The sequence below is a fragment of the Nicotiana tabacum genome, chromosome 4, assembly GCF_000715075.1.
Source record: "Nicotiana tabacum cultivar K326 chromosome 4, ASM71507v2, whole genome shotgun sequence".
Taxonomy (NCBI): domain Eukaryota; kingdom Viridiplantae; phylum Streptophyta; class Magnoliopsida; order Solanales; family Solanaceae; genus Nicotiana; species Nicotiana tabacum.
In genome coordinates, this window is record NC_134083.1 from 23,254,469 (window position 1) to 23,276,081 (window position 21,613).

The following is a 21,613-nucleotide window of genomic DNA, read 5'->3' on the forward strand; positions in this document are numbered from 1 at the left end:
TGGCCTCCCATCGCTTTCGTGATAAAAAATATTCTCAGAAGCTATTTCCAAACTCTTCTCAGACAGCCTCTAGTATAATGGTCATAACCTTTGGTACAAAACTCCAAATAATAAATGGTTTAACTTTATGAAAACTAGACGCTAAGATCTACAACTTTTATGTTTTGGTCATCTCTCAATTCCTTATAGATTTCGAGATATAAGCTGTCAAAATCAGTCCTGTGCAATACAAATTTCTTCTTCATCTTCTTGGATAGCCTATAGTGTACCAGCCATAACCTTTTGTACACAAGTTCAAATGCTAAATAGTTTATCTTTCTAAAAACTGAATACAAAGGACTACAACTTTCATTTTTGGATCATCTCCAAATTCTTTATAGATTGCGAGATATGAGCCTCCGAAATCAGACCTGTGCAACAGAGATTTCCTTCTTCGCGAACGCGAGAGTCTTTTCGCGAATGTGAAGAACAAAATCCCAGAAGCCAAATCCTTCTCCCCGAATGCGAGAGGATCCTCGCGAACGCGAAGAACAACACCAGACATCAGAAAATCAGCATCCAAAGTAGCCCAAAATGATCCGAAACACACCCGAAATACACCCGAGCCCCCCGGGACTTCGTCCAATCACACCAACCTATCCCAAAACATGACACGACCTTGTTCGAGGCCTCAAATCACATCAAACAATATCGAAATCATGAATCGCACCCCAATTCAAACTTAATGAACTTTAGAACTTCAAACTTCTATATTCGATGCCAAAACCTGTCAAATCACGTCCGATTGACCTCCAATTTTGCACATAAGTCACATTAGACATTACGAACCTACTCCAACTTTCAGAATCGGAATCCGACCCCAATCATCATACGAACCTGTTGGAATCTTCAAATCCCGATTCCGACGTCTTTTACTTAAAAATCACATATTAGTCTTTTCCAACTTAAAGCTTCCGAAATGGGAATTTTCTTTCTAAATTAACTGCGAACTTTCCAAAATTCAATTCCGACCACACGTACAAGTCATAATACCTTAAGTGAAGCTACTCATAGCCTCAAACCGCCGAACAACGCACTAGTGTTCAAAATGACCGATCGAGTCGTTACAATCTCCAATCCTTAGTAAGTACTCACAAAAGGCAGGATCTTTTCTTGCATGTATATTTTTTGATAATCGAAATTTTTTAAGGTGATTACAGATGTCTGAATATAATAAGTTTTCACAAATGAAATCTTCTTTCGTCCCGCTTTGTACAACTGGCAAAGTCTGTCTGAAATCACCTCCGAAAACGACGACTTTACCACCAAAGAGTGTATCTTTGTCCATAATATCTCTCAAGAGTAAATCAAAAGTCTCAACAAGTTTTTTCTTTGCCATTGACACCTCATCCCATACTATTAGTTTTGCATCTCGGATTAAAGATGCAAGCGAACTTTGTTTACTTATATTGCAACTATAATTTCTACTTGTATCAATAGAAAGTTTAAAACGGGAGTGAGCAGTCCGGCCACCAGGAAGTACGAAAGTCGCAAAACTAGAAGTTGTTATAGCTAAAGCTATAAATCCCCTGGATCGTACCATAGCTAGTAGAGCACGGTATAAGAAGCTTTTTCCTGTTCCTCCAAGACCATCAATAAAAAAAACTCTTGATCCATTTGAAAATATTCTATCAAAGATGGCGTCATATGCTGTTAGTTGTTCTTTATTTAGTTTTTTGAATAGCAACAAATCTTCTTTAGTCACAATTATATTTCGCTCTAAATGGATGTGTCTAACCTCTTGTGTTATTGTGGAAGATGCAGAAGATGTGAAAGTTTCTGATATGAGTTTAAATTCATTTATACTCTGTCCCATTGAATGTAAAATATCGTTTATATGATTTAGGACCAAATAACGAATGTTGTTTGTTTGTATGTTTGGTATAATTGAGAAATCTTCAGACATGGAGCTTTCAAATCGTTCCTATAATTCTCTTGGATTAGCGGGGTTATAATATACTAATAGCGTTGCAAATAAGCATCTTAGACTGTATGGCATTTGGTAATTAGTAGCTTCAGACATACAATTAATTAAGTTGTTATCACAAGCTAGCAATCCTTTTTTTTTTCCTGCGGATTCTCTAAATGTGTTGCAATGCTTTCCATTTACAGTTTTGAGATCTTTGTATGATTTTGGGCGTCCTATGTTCATCAATAATAGGCGAAGGTAGTACCTCTCTCCTTCTGTTGGATGACATGTGACAATACTAGCATAACCTTGTTGTCTTGGTGACCGCATTTTATCACTCACTGACCATATGAAGTGTTTTGGAAATTCTATGTACAATAATTGAAGCTCTTTGGCGCGCTTATTTGTTTCATTGATTGTAAAAAATTCTGTTAGCATTGTTTTCTTAATTGCAAGATTATTTAAAATTGTGTTTAGACTTGCAGTTGTCTTAAAGGAGACAAATTGTTGATTCTCAAGATGTAGTTGAAGATGGTAGACATTGGGAGTCATTTCACTAATATGAAAAGCAAACAAACACCACATAGCCTCCGGTGCTGACACCCATCTGCCAGATCTATATTCTCTGATTTTATCAATCTCTATATTGGTATCATTACTATGTACGTTTAAAGCAATTTTATCATGCCCTTTACCCATGTACTTGTAGATATATTTAATAACTTTAACATCCGAGTAAATTTCAACATTCATGTGACAGTTAAACTTGCTCAGTAGATATGGATTGTAAGGAACAACCTATAAATTATCAAGATATTGGCTTCTAACTTTGACAAATTTTTCAGTATCTCGCCTTCTGTAAATTGGATATGAATTCTTACCTTTAGATGTTTCGTTGGCATAATCTATGAGATATTTAAATTTAAATTGTCTCATATTTTTCATGCATGGACTTGTAGGATTTAAACTTCCACAAGGACCATACATCATATGCTTAACCACCAAAGAATCGAAATAACTATTTGTATTAGCATCTGGTAGTTCGGCACAAACAACTTTATCATAAGCCTTAGGTGTCAATAACTTATACTCGTCAGCAAGTATAATAAGGAAATGAGCATGAGGAAGACCTCATTTTTGGAATTCTATGGTGTACATAAAAGCAATGACTTTTCCAAATATACTCTTTTTAACTATATCTGACTTAAGCTCTTCTACCTTTGCTTTAAATACGCGACTCACTAAATCTGGTCTGTTTTGTACTTCATCAGTTGGTAGTAAGAAATCTTCTATCTCTAGCCAAGAAGGATTACATGTTATCGTTAGAAAGATATCAGGTTTTCCAAAGTGTTGTACTAATGCAATGGCACCCATATATCGACGCCGCATATCTCTTGGACCTCCAGTAAAGCTAACAGGAAGGAATGTTTTTCTGCCAATATTTGAAGCTTCTCTTTCGCCTAGTCTTAGAAGATCAGTAAGTCCTTCTAATGCCTCAATCCGAAGTACTTCTTGATTGAATAGGAAAAAGTCTAATCTTTGTGTTTCAAGTTTTATATATTCATCTACAGAATATTGTTGGAATTACATTCCAGAATGTAAAGTTTCATTTTCTTCATCGTCTCTAATTTGAAGTTTGTAGCAATAATATTCTCGGCAGGAAACAATATTTTTTTTTCTTCCTTTCTTTTTGCAAGATTTCTTGTTCTATGTTAAGTAGTCCATCAATTGAACACATATTAGTTATACTTGGAAGTTGCTCATGTTTACAGGAAGCACGAGGCCTAGGAGAGCTAGTTTTTTGTTGAACCTTTTGGATGCCGCAATGCCATCCGTTTTCACCATAGGGAAATAACAAAGGATATTGTAATGGGTCGTAGCAGCCATAGAAATAGTGAACCAGTTGGTTACTGTTACTATGGGTGTGGATACAAATATGGGGTGTAGATAAAGAACATTCCAATTCTTCGTCAACCCATGCAGCTATGACTTCTGATACGCGGGGTAAATTATATGTTCATTGGTCCAAGGTAGAATCACACTTAAGTGCGATGTAGAAGTTAGATAAATCTGGAATGTCTGTCTAATATTTCAGAAAGATAGAGTATGGATTAATGTTTAGAATGTTCAACAATTTTGCAATAACCGACCTGTCAAGTTTTTCTGAAAAGGCCATCTTGTTAACTATATCATCATCATCATTGTCATAAAAATAAAGCTGCAGATTTTTGGCTTTGTTATCTCTGGGGGTGAGGTTATTTATAAAATGGTACATTTGTCCTTGAACTCTAAATGTATAGACACCTTGAGTTCTTTTTGATAATTCCTTATCGTACTTTACTCCAAGTGAAGTAAATGCGAACATGTTATTGTATGTTCTAATATAAGTACGGAAATGATTGGATTCATCGTTCATGCCAAAGTAAAGGCTTTTTAACTCAGAAGGTAGGCCTTGTGAAACTAATTTTACTGAACCATTACTACAACAAAAGCTAGGAGTTTCATACTGAAATCTTCTAGCTCGGCACAATTTACAATTCGGAACCCTTTTTAGAATGGAAGGACAATTGGGTAGCTGGTTAATATTCCAGCACCCCACCTGTGTTAAGGTGCATCCTGCAACATTAGTAGTTAAATTTTCAGTATATGTTCCTGATGTCGAGTGTGTAATATACAGGCAGCACCTCAAAATATGTTAACTATCTGAGGGTAGCCTAATATGCCGGAAGTTAATGGAATATTACAGTTCAATTCAACCAACCATTTCGGGAAGAAGAAGGTATGTCTCGGATGAAGGTAGCATCTTGTCCTGGAATCATCCTTTGAGATTCGGAAGAAGAATGACTTTGATCGGAAGGATTGGCGGAAGAAATTTCAGAAAGACAACGCTTTCTCGCAGCATATTCAGTCTGACGTCGCTCTAGAAGTGCTGCCTTTTTATCAGGTGAAATTTCTCTGTATGTGATACGTCGCCTAAGGTTTCTTTCACTATTTTCGGCACGAAGATATGGATGGCCTATCGTGTGATCAATTTGGTCTTCATCCATCTTTCTTTTGTTAGAGGACATCTGACTTGCACGCATTTCATATAGGCTTTTTGTTAAAGTCGAAAGTTTATAAGGGTAACATTTAATCTATTCCTATAGGTACACATGTCTACATATTATAACACAAAACATAAGGTAGAAGCAAGTTGCATTGTAGCTAAACAGATAACGTTATAGATCAGAAGTTGCGAAAATTACCTGCTGTAGCAATACTGTTTTTACTTTCCCCCTAGAGCAAAGTTCAATCTCAAGAGCCTGAAAAATTAGAATTGAATAACCATTATATTCAAGCTGAATCGAGGAAACATATGTGATAATTTGCGGAGAAAATATGATATATTAGTATTGCTTGAGGTAAATATCATGCGTGTATACAGCTGAAGGTAAAAGCAGACAGTGTTGATTTCGGATCGAGAACCCATTTCCTTTTCTGTTTCTGTTAGTCTAATTTAAGAACATGGAAAGCAATTGTCCAGTTGGTATCACGAACCTCAAGGACAGCAATGTAAAAACATGTAAAGCAATTGTCCAGTTGGTATCAAGAATCTCAAATTAGCAATAACAATTATATATGTCTATACGGTCAAAACCGATTTTGCCCTTCATGTAATTAGTCAAGATTGGAATATGATGGACCGAGGGTCATTTTTATAATACCGAGATGAGATCTGAATCCAGTTTACCAAGCTCAAGATTCAGGGACTGATCAATACCGAGCTCGAAGACATTATCGAGCTCGAGTCCAAATCGAACTATGATGAGAAGTGGCGTTATCGAACCTAAGATCCAAGCCCAAGTCAATACCGAGCCCGAGACAATATCGAGCTCGAGTCAGTATCGAGCTCGAAATCTGGAGATCGACCAATATCAAGTCTGACCAAGATCGAGCTAAGAAACAAGAGCCGTTGTAGCCACACTTGGAGAGAATCTCGGCGGGAATTAAGGAAAAGCTAAACAAACTAATCTATCATGGGATCTCATTATGTATTTTTTATTATATCCAAAGTAGGATCTCCCACTATAAAAGAGTGGCTATCATTTCTGTAAGGGACATTAAGACATCTATACCCTCCCATATGTAAAAGATTATTGATATTCATATAAAGATACAACAAAGATTATTTTTGTGGGTTTTGGACATTGATTCATCTTTTTTGTTTATAAATCGCTTTCTGTTTGATTCGGTTTGTATTTCATTCCCTTTTTACTGTCAATATTCGATATTTTTTTACATACTTTTTCGATTTGTATCAAGCTATACCACGTATCCTTAGAACTATGTACAAATTCAACTTTATCCGTTTTTCGGGTAAACAGTTTGGCGCCCACCGTGGGGCTAAGGATAATAGTGGTTATTTGGTATGAATCTATGTGAAACACACTATTTTACACTTGCTCTTGGAAGTATCTTTGATTTCAGGCTGAAAATGACGAATTCACAATTAATGGCCCTACCTATCGACAACGAAGTTGGCCTTCAAGATGAGAACAACAACTTAACGCCCGGGGTGAAAGGCCACTTGTCGATCCCGTTGGAGCTCGGGTCGAAGAGTCAATAGACGTTAATTCAGATGTGGCCATCGAGGCAAACCAACGTTCCGACCCTGAAAATAGCATTCAAGGTGGAACTCGATCTGCAACTCGAAATACCCAAAATGCTGAGGAAAACGGAATCAGCTTGCGTATAATTTTTGAAATGTTGCAAGCTCAACAAGTAGCAATAGCCCAGTTGCAGAGCCAAACCCAGGAATCGACCAGGCTCGAGCCCAGTCCACCCCAAGAAGTCACCCGCAAAATGGGGCCAGCTGTAGTAAGGTCAAACGAGCAAGAATCGGGGACTAATCCCGAAATTGTTAAGATGCTCGAGGAACTGACGAAACGAATAGAGTCAGGAGAAAGGAGGATTAAAGCAAATGACAAAAAGGTGAAAATGTATAACTCCTGCATTGATCAGATCCCCGGGGCACCACCGATATTGAAAGGCTTGGATTCCAAAAAATTCATACAAAAGCCTTTCCCCCCAAGCGCAGCTCCCAAACCGATCCCCAAGAAGTTTCGCATGCCCGAAATTTCTAAATATAATAGAACGACCAACCCCAACGAACACATCACCTCTTATACATGTGCCATTAAAGGGAACAACCTAGAGGACGACGAGATCAAATCTGTATTATTGAAAAAATTCGGTGAAACCTTATCAAAGGGAGCAATGATGTGGTATCATAATTTACCGTCTTAACTCTATCGATTCTTTTGCTATGCTTGTAGATTCTTTCGTAAAAGCACATGCTGGAGTCATAAAGGTCGAGACCAGAAAGTCATCGGACCTTTTCAAGTTAAGGCAAAAAGATAACGAGATGCTAAGAGAATTCGTATCTCTTTTCCAAATGGAACGAATGGACCTACCACCAGTCACAGACGATTGGGTTGTTTAAGCTTTCACTCAAGGTATGAACGAACGAAGCTCGATAGCTTCGTGACAGTTGAAGCAGAACCTGATCGAATACCCAGCTATTACCTGGGTCGATGTTCACAATCGGTATCAATCGAAGATTAGAGTCGAAGACGACCAGTTGGGTTCTGAGTTCGTTATTAAAGGGGACGTCAACAGAAAACAAAGGCTGATCAGGGACCGATACCGGCCATAAGTGGAGATTATAGGGGCAACAAACCAAGACGTAATCTCATACAAAGCAATAAAAGAAGTGATCGAGGCCAAGGGTCTCGGAGGCTGATGAACAAGAATGGGTTCGACAGGCATACTGGACCTAAAGAAGCGTCGCGGTTATCGGAATATAACTTCAACATCAATGCATCAGCCATCGTGTCGGCTATCGGAAGTATCAAAGATACTAAATGGCCTCGACCTCTGCAGACCTATCCATCCCAGAGGAATCCTAATCAAATGTGTGAATATCATGGCACTTAAGGCCACAGAACGGAAGATTGCAGGCAATTGAGAGAGGATGTAGCCCGGTTATTCAATAAAGGGCACCTTCGAGAATTTGTAAGTGACCGGGCCAAAAACCATTTCAAAAACATGGATTTCAGAAGACAAAACGAACAAGAAGAGCCACAACACATCATCCATATGATCATCGGTGGGATCTATATCCCCAGGGGCCAGTGCTTAAGCGCACTAAGATGTCGATTGAGAGAGATAAGCGACTTCGGTCTCAGGATTACACACCTAAAGGAACTTTGTCCTTTAGTGATGAGGACACAGAAGGAATCATTCAACCCCATAAAGATGCACTGGTAATATCTGTACTTATGAATAAAACTCAAGTTAAGTGTATGTTAATTGATCCAAGTAGTTCGGCCAACAATATTAGATCGAAGGTCGTAGAGCAGCTTGGTCTGCAGGATCAGGTCGTGCCCGCAACCCTGGTTCTAAACGGATTCAATATGGCATGTGAAACTACTAAGGGCGAGATAATCCCGCCAATAAACGTGGCCGGGACCATCCAAGAAATGACGTTCCACGTGATCGAAGGCGACATAAGGTATAACTCTCTTTTTGGAAGGTCGTGGATCCACAATATAAGAGTCGTACCCTCGACCCTCTACCAGGTTCTGAAATTCCCAACATCAGAGGGAGTCAAAACGATCTACGGAGAGAAACCGGCCGTAAAAGAAATATTTTCCATCGATGAGGTGATTATGATATCTACACTATCATCGACAAATGGATCAGATTCGAAGGAGGAATAGGATACCAAATAGCAATCACAAACGCCAGCTTCGACCCAGCTAGAGAATCAGAAGACTGGCGAAGATGATGAACATGGGGTCCCTCGATCATTCGTGGTCCCTGATGATTCCGACGCTACCCAATCAACGGTCGAAGAACTGGATCAAATCACGCAAATCAAACATCTGCCCGAACGAAAGGTATATCTGGCCACAGGGTTAGATCCCGAGCTCAGGAAAAAGCTTATTCAATTTCTTATAGCTAACATGAACTGTGTCGCTTGGTCCCATCTTGACATGACAGGGATCCCACCGGGAATCACTACTCATAGGCTAAGCTTAAACCCAAAATTCCACCCGGTAAAACAAAAAAGAAGGCCCCAGTCCGAGGTCAAACATGCCTTCATCAAAGACGAGGTAATCAAACTCCTTAAAATAGGATCAATTCGGGAAGTAAAATACCCTGAATGGCTAGCAAATATAGTGGTAGTCCCTAAAAAAGGGAACAAGCTAAGAATGTGCATAGATTATAAAGACCTGAATAAAGCATGCCCTAAGGATTCTTTTCCTTTGCATAATATCGATCGTATGATCGATGCAACGCCCGGCCACGAGATTCTCAGTTTTCTCGATGCCTATTCCGGGTACAACCAAATACAGATGAACCCGGAGGATCAATAAAAGACCTCGTTTATCACTAAGTACGGTACCTACTGTTATAATATAATGCCATTCGGTCTAAAAAATGCTGGTGCAATTTATCAACGCCTAGTAAACCGAATATTCGAAAAGCAAATAGGAAAATCAATGGAAGTTTATATTGATGACATGTTAGTTAAATCCCTACGAGCAGGGGACCATTTAAAGTATTTGCAGGAACCTTTCGACATACTGAGGGAATACATTATGAAGCTCAACCCTGAAAAATGTGTATTCGGGGTCGGCTCGGGCAAGTTCCTTGGTTTCATGGTGTTCAATTGAGGAATCGAGATTAACCCCGATAAAATTAAAACTATTGAGGACATCACAGTGGTAGATAACGTAAAGGCCGTACAGAGACTAACGGGACGGATAGCCTCTCTGGGACGATTCATTTCGAGATCCTCAAATAGGAGCCATCGATTTTTCTCTCTGCTTAAGAAGAAAAGCAATTTTGCATGGACTCCGGAATGTCAGCAAGCTTTGGAAGAGCTAAAACGGTATTTATCGAGCCCATTGTTGCTTCATACCCCGAAGGCGGACAAACAACTTTATCTGTATTTAGCTATCTCGGAGATAGCGGTAAGTGGAGTCCTGATTCGAGAAGAACGAGGTACGCAATTCCCTATCTATTATGTCAGTCGAACTTTAGGTGAGGCCGAAACTAGATATCCACACTTAGAAAAATTAGTGCTTGCTTTGATAAGTGCCTCTAGGAAACTAAAATCATATTTCCAGTTCCATCCGATGCATATTGTAACAACTTATCCTCTTCGAAATATTTTGCACAAACCAGAACTGTCAGGTAGATTGGCCAAGTGGGACATAGAGATCGGCGAGTACGACATCGAGTATCGACCTCGAACCACTATCAAATCCCAAATCTTAGCAGACTTCGTGGTTGACTTTACGCCGACCTTCGTACCCGAGATTGAAAAGGAATTATTGATAAAATCGGGTACCTTTTCGGGGGTCTGGACCCTCTTTACGGACGATGCCTCGAACGCAAAAGTGTCCGGACTGGGCATTGTACTAAAATCTCTCACAGGTAATGTAGTAAGATAGTCTATTAGAACTACAAAATTGACTAACAATGAGGCCGAGTATGAGGCCATGATTGCAAGTCTCGAACTAGCTAGAAGTTTGGGAGCCGAGGTGATAGAGGCTAAATGTAATTCCCTCCTCATGGTAAATAAAGTCAACGGGACTTTTGAAGTCCGAGAAGATCGAATGCAGAGATACTTGGATAAATTACAAGTTACTCTACATCGATTTAAGGAATGGACTTTGCAACATGTATCTCGAGAGCAGAACAGCGAGGCCGACGCTCTTGCAAACTTAGGTTCATCGGTCGAGGAAGACGAACTCAACTCGGGGACTGTAGTACAGCTCATAAGATCGGTGGTCGAAGAAGGTTACGCCGAGATAAACTCCATAAGTCTAACCTGAGATTGGAGAAACAAATATACAGAGTACTTCAAGAATGGGAAGCTTCCATCAGATCCAAAGGAATCGAGAGCTTTGCGCGTAAAGGCAGCACGGTTCACCTTGTCCGAGGACGGAACGTTGTATAGAAGGACGTTCTATGGACCATTGGCAATATGTTTGGAACCATGAGATATCGATTACATCCAACGGGAAATTCACGAAGGCACTTGTGAAAACCATTTTGGTGCCGATTCACTGGTCCACAAAGCAATTAGAATGGGTTATTATTGGACCGATCTGGGCAAAGATGCAAGAGAGTTCGTTCGAAAATGCGACAAATGCCAAAGGCATGCGCCCATGATTCATCAACCCGAGGAGCTGCTCCACTCGGTCCTATCTCCATGGCCTTTTATGAAATGGGGAATGGACATCGTCGGTCCCCTCCCATCGGCCCCAGGTAAAGCTCAGTTTATTTTGTTTATGACTGGTTATTTTTCTAAATGGGTTGAAGCACAGGCTTTCGAAAAAGTCATAGAAAAAGAAGTGATAGACTTCATTTGGGACAACATCATATGTCGATTCGGGGTGCCAGCCGAGATTGTATGTGATAATGGAAAACAATTCATCGCCAGCAAAGTAACTAAATTTCTCGAGGATCACAAAATCAAAAGGATCCTATCAACACCGTACCATCCCAGCAAAAACGGACAAGCCGAATCGACCAACAAAACCATCATCCAAAATCTTAAGAAGAGATTGACCAACGCCAAAAGAAAATTGAGAGAAATACTGCCCGAGATCATATGGGCATATCGCACAACATCGAAATCCAATACCGGAGCAACGCCATTCTTGTTGGTTTACGACATCGAAGCTTTGATCCCGGTTGAGGTCGGAGAACCTAGCATCATGTTTCGATATACAACAAAGGAGTCAAATAACGAAACCATGAACATGAGCCTTGAATTATTGGGAGAAAGACGAGAGGCCGCTCTCGTCCGATTGGCAGCCCAAAAACAGTGGATCGAAAGATACTACAACCGAAGAACTAATCTTTGATATTTTAAAATCGGGGACTTGGTACTAAGGAAAGTCACCCTCAACACCCGAAATTCGAATGAAGGAAAATTGGGTCCGAAATGGGAAGGACCATATCAGGTCCTCGAAATCGTCGGAAAGGGGTCCTACAAGCTCGACGTGATAAACGACAAACAACTACCGAGTAATTGGAACGTTTTGCACCTAAAACGATATTACTGCTAAGGTATGACCCTCCCATGTTCATTTATATTTCGAAATTAAACCTTGTAGGTGTTCGACCAGAAACAGGGTTGAATTATTCAACTCGAAGCCTTTAGGTCAGAAAGCACGCGTTGCACTATTCCCTTAGACCGGTTTTATCCCAAATGGGTTTTCGGCAAGATTTTTAACGAGGCAACCATTGATTGTGCTAACTTAGAACAACTCAACAGTATCTGAGGCCTCTTTACAATCAACCTTGAATACTGGGTGCATTACCCTCGAATATATTAAGTTTGATGCAAGAAAGTTACATCATGGCAACAGGGTTTCGATAGGAAAAATTGTAAGGGCCAAATGGTCAAAACGAACCATGCCCATGTAGTTTGCTCGAGACCTGGCACAAAACATGAACACATGTATAATGACTTGTAAAGAGAAATTTCTTCTTTACTGATACCTCACATCTCGGAAAGATTTTTCTATTTCATGATCTATTATGCAAACAGGCTCAAGGGCCCCATAAAATGGGGACTGCCAACCGAAAAGTCAACGAGATCATGATCCACATAAGCCTAAGGAGTACATTATTTCTAGTTCGAGCAAACACCCACTCGACCATTAAGCCTAAGGGCTACATTACTTCGAGTTCGAGCAAACACTCACTCGACCATTGAGCCTAAGGGCTATTCTTATTACGAGTTCGAGGAAATCATTCTCACTCGACTACAAAGCTCAAAGGCTACATTACTTCAAACTCGAGTAAACACTCACTCATAAAGCCTAAGGGCTACATTATTTCGAGTTCGAGCAAACACTCACTCGACCGTTAAGCCTAAGGGATACATTACTTCGAGGTCGAGCAAACACTCACTCGACCATCGAGCCTAAGGGATATTCTTATTTCGAGTTCGAGAAAATGCTCACTCAACTATAAAGCCTAAGGGCTACCCTAACTCGAGTTCGAGCAACCATTCTCACTCGGGGACTATCTATCGAGCCCAAGGGCTACCTTATTTCGAGTTCGAGTAAACACTCACTCATAAAGCCTAAGGTCTACATTACTTCGAGTTCGAGCAAATACTCACTCGACCGTTTAAGCCTAAGGGCTACATTACTTCGAGTTTGAGCAAACACTCACTCGACCATAAGGCCTAAGGGCTATATTACTTCTAGTTCGAGCAACACTCACTCGACCATAAGGCCTAAAGGCTATATTACTTCTACTTCGAGCAACACTCACTCGACCATAAGGCCTAAGGGCTAACCTACACCGAGTTCGAGCAAGTACTCACTCGACTAGTCCGACTTCGATCAAATTACCTAAAGCCTTGAACTTATGAACAAAATTTTCACAAGGCACAAAATGAAATAAAGGCAAGGCGGAAAAGAAAGAGATTTTTATATATATGAAGATATTTACATGGTTCTATCAGGACCCTACACAAAAGATCAAAATGAGAAATCCTAAGGTTCCTGATTTTCTCCGGGGGCAATTTCTTCTCCATCGAGGTCCTCCCCGCTCTCGGACCCACTTTTTCTCTCATCATCATCGTCGTCATCATCGGAGACCAGCGCTGCAGCTTCGGTTTCACACTCTTTAGCCTTTATTATCTCGTCGGCTAGATCGAAACCTCTAGTGTGGATCTCCTCGAGCCTTTGAGCGGTCTCGGCTGCTTTTTTCGCTTGTACTTGAGTTGACTCGGCATCAGCTCGGTAGATGTCCATGATCGCATCTGCCTCGGATTTAGCCATTTCGGCTTTGGATTTGGCCTTCGCAAATTCGGAAGCCAACCGAGCTTCGAGCTCCGCTATTTTTCCTTCCTGAGCTGAGCTCTTCTCTTTTATGCCTCGAAGCTGACTTTAGGCCGATGACAATTGGGATAAATCAGTCTCTTTTTCTGCAGCAAAGCGGTCTATACCTTCCTTCCAACCCAAGGTCTCTGCCTTTATCATATAGACCTCCTCGCGGAGCTGCCCGATTACCTCGATCTTTTGGTGCAGTTGTGAGATCAAAATATTACTCACCGTTCCCGAATCGAGCCCATGAGCTTTAAGGACTTTCATTACCTGTTCGATCAGGTCAGACTGATCTTGGTGAGCCTTGACCAACTCGGCTCGGAGATTCTTGATTTCCTTTTCTCTTTGCCCACAGAAACGTTTAAGGGCATTTCTCTCCTCCGTGAGCCCTCGAAAATCGGCCTCATACCGACTCAGCTCAGCTCGAGACCGATAAAATGCTTCCCGATGAAGCGTTGAGTCCTACGCAGAAAGAAGAAAAGAAGTTAGATAAAGATAAAAACAAACACAAGTGTAATACCAACATGGAGAGTTAAGGCTTACCCGATTTAGAGCTTGTTGCGCTTCATTGAAGAGGCTCGATGCCTCACCCGAGTCCTTCCTCGGGACCTCCAAGTCGCTCAGGACGATAGCATCTTCAACCCCAGTAAAATAATCGCGGAATAGATCCACCCTTCCGTGGCCTCCTTCGATAGAAAAGGTCTTCAAGGCCCGAGCCTCTCTAATCATCTCCTCAGAAAACGAGGGGAGCAGCGGGGAGCCTCCAATTTCTATTACCCCAAGTGAATCACTTGGGGCGTTCTCTCCATCTCGGGGGGCCTTGAGATCAGCCCCTGCAACCATACCCACCATTGGCTCATTATGGTGGGGGATAGCCTCGATCCTCGACGACTCAGGGACTTCGACCAATTCTCTTCCCGAGACTCCCTCATCACAAGATGGAATCTCTGCAGCCTTCACCGATTCAGTAGCCTTTGGCGCCTCGGTGCTCATTTTCTCTCGGGCTACCAGCCCGGAATCATCTTCTTCCTCTTCTTCATCTTCATCCCTCAGATGCCGAACAGCGTCTTCGGTCAGAAGGATGATATTTTTCCTTAGCTTACGAGCCGCCTTCTTCTTAGGCTCCGGATCCTCGGAGGTTGAGATCTTTTTCCTCTTTTTGTCCTTCACCGGTTTTGGTGCCGGGATCGAAGTCTCCTCCTTACCAGATAAGGGCCTCATAACAACATCTTTGTCAAGGCCTATATAAAAAGAAAATAAGTAGTAAATGCTTTATGAAGTCAACAAAGACGTGAGAAAGAAGCTTACCATGTGTTTTGGCCTCCCATCGGCCCTTTGATAAATCGCGCCACGAGCGCTCGACATATGTAGAGGTCGAAGCCAGGTCCCGTACCCAGTGCATAAGGTTAAGAATTGTGCCGAGCGTCCAAGCAACCGCTATATCACGGAAAAGGATATCGGTGAGAAAGAAACAAAGGAGCAAAACAATGGGAGCTAACAGTAGAATTGTACTTACGCTTCATATTCCATTCCGCAGGAAATGGCATCTTCTCGGCCGGGATAAGGTCGGAAGTCTTCACTCGAATGAATCGCCTCATCCAAACTCGGTCCTTATCCTCGTCTATGATCGAGAACAGTACTTTGGTAGCTCGGCGTTGAAGTTTTATTAACCCACCTCGATAGAAGCGGGGGCTGTACAACCTGATGAGGTGGTCGATGGTGAAAGGTATCCCCTCGATTTTGTTTACGAAGAAGCGGATCAGAATAACGATTCGCCAAAAAGAATGATGGATTTGGCCTAGGGTTATGCGGTATTGGCGACAAAAATCGATGACAACAGGGTCGAGGGGGCCCAACGTGAAAGGATAAGTATAAACACTTAAAAAACCTTTCACATGAGTAGTAATATCTTCTTCGGGAGCCGGGATTATCACTTCTTTGTTCTTCCAGTTGCAATCTTTCCTTACCTGTTTAAGACATCCCTCAGTTATCGAGCATATATACCTCGATATTGGCTCGCATCGACTGGGAACCGGTGAGGTTCTATCGGTCTTAAAATCAGAAGTGAGAACACACACCCCGGGAACACACTCCTCAGGTCATGGTTCCACTAGTGTTTTGTCGCCGGCAGGCCGCGATGAAGAGGCGTTCTATTTTTGAGGAACAATTTTTGACGTTTTGGCTATCTAAATTTCTGTGAACAAAGATCAGAAGTACTTTGGTGTTTTGAGAAGAAATTTGCAGTGAAAATTACAGATTTGCTGATGAAGAATTCAGAAGATGCGAAAAGGAACTTAGAAGATATGAATATTGGAGATCTAAAAGTAAAAAATGGTAAAGAGATGAGCTATTTATAGAGTTGGCAATGACGATTCAATATCAACAATGGTCGACCATCATCTGACACACATTTAATGCCTTGGTAACTGAACCGACGGGACAATTATCACATACATCATGGTCGAGCTCGATACAAACGTCAGTGTATATGTAGTCGTATCATTGAAAAATCATGTCGTTTCTCGCCACATTCTTCTCGAGAAACGAGGGGACTATCTGTATACGGTCAAAACCGGTTTTGCCCTTCATGTAATTAATCAAGATTGGAACATGATGGACCGAGGGTCATTTTCATAATACCGAGATGAGATCTGAAACTAGGTTACCAAGCTCAAGATTCAGGGACCGATCAATACCGAGCTCGAAGACATTATCGAGCTCGAGTCTAAATCAAACTATGATGGGAAGTGGCGTTATCGAACTTAAGATCCGAGCCCAAGTCAATACCAAGCCCGAGACAATATCGAGATCGAGTCAGTATCGAGCTCGAAATCTAGAGATCGACCAATATCAAGTCCGACCAATAACGAGTTAAGAGACAAGAGCCGTTGTTGCCGCACTTGGTAGAGAATCTCGGCGGGAATTAAGGAAAAGCTAAACAAACTGATCTATCATGGGATCTCATTATGTATTTTTTATTATATCCAAAGTAAGATCTCGCACTATAAAAAAGTGGCTATCATTTCTGTAAGGGACATTAAGACATCTATACACTCCCAATATGTAAAAGATTATTGATATTCACATAAAGATACAACAAAGAATATCCTTTCGTGGGTTTTGGACATTAATTCATCTTACTTGTTTATAAATCGCTTTCTACTTGATTCGATTTGTATTCCATTCCCTTTTTACAGTCAATATTCGATATTTTTCTACATACTTTTCCGATTTGTATCAAGCTACACCACGTATCCTTAAAACTACGTACAAATTCAACTTTATCTGTTTTTCGGGTAAACAATATGTTATGCCTTTTAGTAGGAAGGGATCAATCCTCTATCTTCGCGCTAGTTGGAATTGAAGCTAGCTACCCATGGTTATATATGATCTTATCATTTATTAGCTATTTGAGGGCAGGAATGAAAATACAATAAATCACAGAATCAAAGATGAGGTAACTTTTCTCTTGTTGGTGGCAGAAAAGACCTCCACCGGAAATCTTCCATGTGCCTTCTTTACCACCTCAAAATAAAGAATCACAATTGGCTTTTCCTCTTTTATATTTTCTTTCACGATTTCAAAGCTCTAGACATTTATTCTAAATTGATAAAATAATTCATTTCGTTGGTCAATCTATCGCACCATAAGTAGCGTGAACGACGGAGCACGACGAAGCACCTACAAATATTTTTTCAATGAATGCTAGTTCTTTAGACTTATTCTAAGGTAACAATTTAAGCAAACAAGCCAATTCAGTGTAGTCGCAATCTCATCAGATATCGAAAAATATAATTTTGAGGAAAAATAGAAACCTAGTTGTAGAATTATTGACATGCATGTAAGCAATCAACAAAAAACTTCCCAAAAGATGGAGGGGTCCTAAATTTTATTCAAAACAGCAGATATGAAGACCAAATTTTGCAAGTAACCACTATAAATTAACTTTCACTATGCATCCCAAGACATAGCTAACACATGCAAGACATAGGATAACTCAGTCAAAATCAGGGAAGGCCAAATCCCAAAATTAGAAGATGAAAATTGGAACACACAAAGCATGAATAAAGCCACAAAAAAGAGGAAGACACAGAATAATCCTGCAAAAATCGAAATAGACAAATGCCGGAAAAATAATTAAGGGAACACCCCATTATTCCAACAAAATTACTGGAAAAAAGAGAGAGGAGGAAGAAGAAGTCACCTAAGCACAACAAAAATTAGAAGCAATATTTCATAAAAAATATCAATACTTAAAAGTCTAATGCATCAGAGAAGCATATTTGCTGAAGATGGGTTTTTATAAAGAAACATATTTCTCCATTCGTAGAATATGGTCCAAGGAGGGAAGATTCTTCTTGACTACCTTTGACTCCAGTTGCATGTGTTAATTATATAGAAGATCATCAAACTTATAGTTTAATTGTAGGAAACTTATCAAACTAACTTTTCTGATATGTAAGTAACACTCCTGTTTACACTAACCATCCGTCACTGCCAAGATAGTATATTATACCAAAAGAGAAAAAGAAAGTATTACTACTTTGACGCTAATTCCTACCTAATTAAGAGATCGTACAAAGAAAATGCCTAACTCTTGACCCATATTTTCCTATGGATCAACCCACAGAAATTCATCTTAAAAAAATGAAAATAGCGAAAAACTATTCAGTGTAGCATAAATTTCACCAGAAACAGTAAAGATAATAAAATTTTTAGCAGAAAAAGAATTCCAGTTGCCATGCATGTAGGCAATCAACAAAAATAGCCAAAAGTTCTAGGTGTCCTAAATTTTATTCTGAAACAGGAGACAAAAATATGAAATTTGCAGGTGCTAATCACTATAAATTAACTTCCACTATTCATCTCAATGAGCTCACACATGCAAGACATAGGAAAATCAGTCAAAATCAGAAAAGACCAAATCCTAAAATTAGACATTGAAAAATGAAACGCAGAAAGCATAAAGAAATTTAAAAAAAAAGAAATTTTAAGCAAAAAGAAGAAGAAGAAGACATAAGAAGGTTTGAAGAAGGTTGGGAGAGTCGTACCTTTTTCCAATGAAGAAGATGAAGTGGCTGGACATTAGACAATGGAAAGATATAAAAGAAAGGCAATAAATGGTAAAGTAAAAAGTGGAGCACGTGGAGAACAAAAGGACCCATGTGGTCCAATTTCAATGAGTGTTGTATTAATATAACGGTCAAATATATTATTAGGCTATGTATACCTTTGCACTTATAATTTTGGTTTAAATATACTCGTCGTTTAAACGGAGGTACACGTGTCATCGTTATTTTAGTCAATTCTAAATATCTCCTAATTAATTAAAAAGACATATTATTCATACCCAAAAAATATTTTTTTTTTATAAAAACTGGAAAAAACAAAAAATAAAATTTACTAAAATCTGAAAAAAATAAAAATATTTTTTTTTCCAGTTTTACAAAAAAACTGCTTTAAAAAAACTAAAAAAAATTTTCTAAAATAATATTTTTGTGAAAACAGAAAAACAATGAAAAGCAATAAAAAAACTAGAAAAACTGAAATATTTTTAACTAAAAACTGAAAAAGCAGAAAATATTTATTTTTTCAGTTTTTACAAAAACACTGCTTTAGAAAATTACTTTTTTTTTCAGTTTTTACAAAAATATTGTTTTAAAAAATATTTTTTAATTTTTTTTAAAGCAGTTTTTTTGTAAAAAGTGGAAAAAAATATTTTCGTTTTTTTCAGTAAAAAGAATTCAGTTTTTTTCGATTTTTACAAAAAATGTTGCTTTAGAAAATTGATTTTCAACTTTTTATTTTTTTAATTTATACAAAAACATTGTTTTAGAAAATATTTTTCCGTTTTTTCTAAAGCAGTTTTTTTGTAAAAACTGAAAAAAAAAATATTTTTTTCAGTTTTTAGTAAAAAAAACAAAATTAGTTTTTTTCAGTTTTTACAAAAAAAAAAAATCGGGTATGGATAATGAGTCTTTTTAATTAATTAGGAGATATTTAGAATTGACCAACAGGACGATGACACGTGTTCCTCCGTTTAAATGAGGGGTATATTTGAACCCAAAGTATGACTGCAGGGGTATAAATAACCCAATACTATAACGAGAGGTATTCTTAGACCATTTTCGAAATCAGAGGGGTATATTTGACCCTTTGCCATTAATATAATGGGTCCAGCTTCTAGAAATATCCATGCATGAAATTACTAAAACACCCTTGGTCATCCAAGAAAAATATCTAACTGCTTATGAGAATAACCATGCACTTGAAAACGGACTAACCTAGAGAGTGCATACTATTGTTAAAAAGATGTCCACGCTGCTGGATTAACTAATAATTATCAGTATCAATCGTAAAACTTGTGCTTCTGTTTCTTATCAAGGTATTTGACATTTCACGCAAACACATTGAATTGGGCAATAGTCAACAGTGACAGTATAAGATTAAGTTTGGCTAAAACCCTTCTCGTTTATAATAATGTGTTAGTCTTGTCAAGTTTTGGAAAGTACACGGGCAGGCGCACCCTTATGTGCGACTCTTTTTCCGTGTGAGCCACAATGGTTAATACTTTGGGTGCATCTAAGGGTGCATATAGTTAAGGGTCAATGAAGTTTTTTTTTTAGTTTTCTACTTTATTACATTGGGAATTGATTGGAAAAAATAATAGTAAGAATTGAACTCGAAATAATTATGATAAATGTCAAAAGTGTTCATAAATGATTTGAATATAATCTGAAAAGATATTTAAAATTTTAAAACTACTAAAAAAGGTTAGTTCACTTCTTTTGCACTACGTTTATGTTTCGCAATGGAGAATGTGGCTACTTACACTCGACAGGCACTTTCCTTTTGACTAGTTTTAATGGTTTGTAAATCATACTTTTGTGAATTTGAAGTTAGGTTGGGTTGTTTTAACTTCAAATATTCGGTTTGAAGTTTAGAACTGCCAAGCCAAACTTCAGGTAAAAAGACCAGAAGTTTAGCACTGCCCGATTAAACTTCATAGAAATTTCAAATATGTTTGAACAAACAATATACCAAACTTTAGACGCGAATTTTTTCAACTTCAGTGGTTCAACTAACAAAAATATATAAAATTCGGCTACATATCTTAAATAAGGGTCCTGAAATCGACTATCTATGCACTTGCCCCAAATCATTCCAGAGAAACAGAACAAAACCTTTTAGTCCAACAGCATCATGGATGGGCTTCGTGTTATACGTTTGTATTAAACGGACCATTCCTAAATTAATCCAAATAAGGTAAGTGGGTATTGTGTAAGAGTGTGTAGTCCAGTGAGGCCCAAAACAAATAAGAAGGCGTGATTTATGAATTTTAATTCAATAGATGTGATATGCTACGTTTTCACTACTATCTCATGACAAACAGGTACGAATTGGGTATAACTATACATTTTAGAAAGATGTAAACAATATATACTGTGTGATATCTAAGGAAAGATAGAAGTGCGTAAGTGGAATTGTAACAAGGTCGACATGGGCTTCTACCCTTAACTGATTTGTTGCCCTATTAATTTAAGTCCTTTTCTTGACAACCATAATGGAACTCATTGGCAAAAAAAGAAAAGAAATTGAATATAGGGTGGTCAGCTTATTAAAAGGAGTGGTCCTAAACTCCTAATTAAATATTAATATGGTCGTCCTCAAACCCTACTTTGACATTGATACACAACTCCTATTGGTCCCTCTTGACAAACATTCCCATTGCTTGGCCTACCAATGTAATAAATGTTAA

The 21,613-nt window shown here is 39.0% G+C and overlaps 1 long non-coding RNA gene across 2 annotated transcripts in view; it reads right to left on the reverse strand.

Annotated features, from left to right (window-relative positions):
- Positions 1-19,006, reverse strand: part of LOC142180267 (uncharacterized) — a 32,069-nt gene extending 13,063 nt beyond the window's left edge. For both annotated transcript variants that reach the window (XR_012708570.1, XR_012708569.1), the window contains exons 1-2: positions 18,906-19,006; positions 5,194-5,250 (exon numbers count right to left, since the gene is read on the reverse strand). This is a non-coding gene — a long non-coding RNA (uncharacterized LOC142180267). The remainder of the gene's footprint in view (positions 1-5,193; positions 5,251-18,905) is intronic.
- Positions 19,007-21,613: the final 2,607 nt, after the last annotated feature.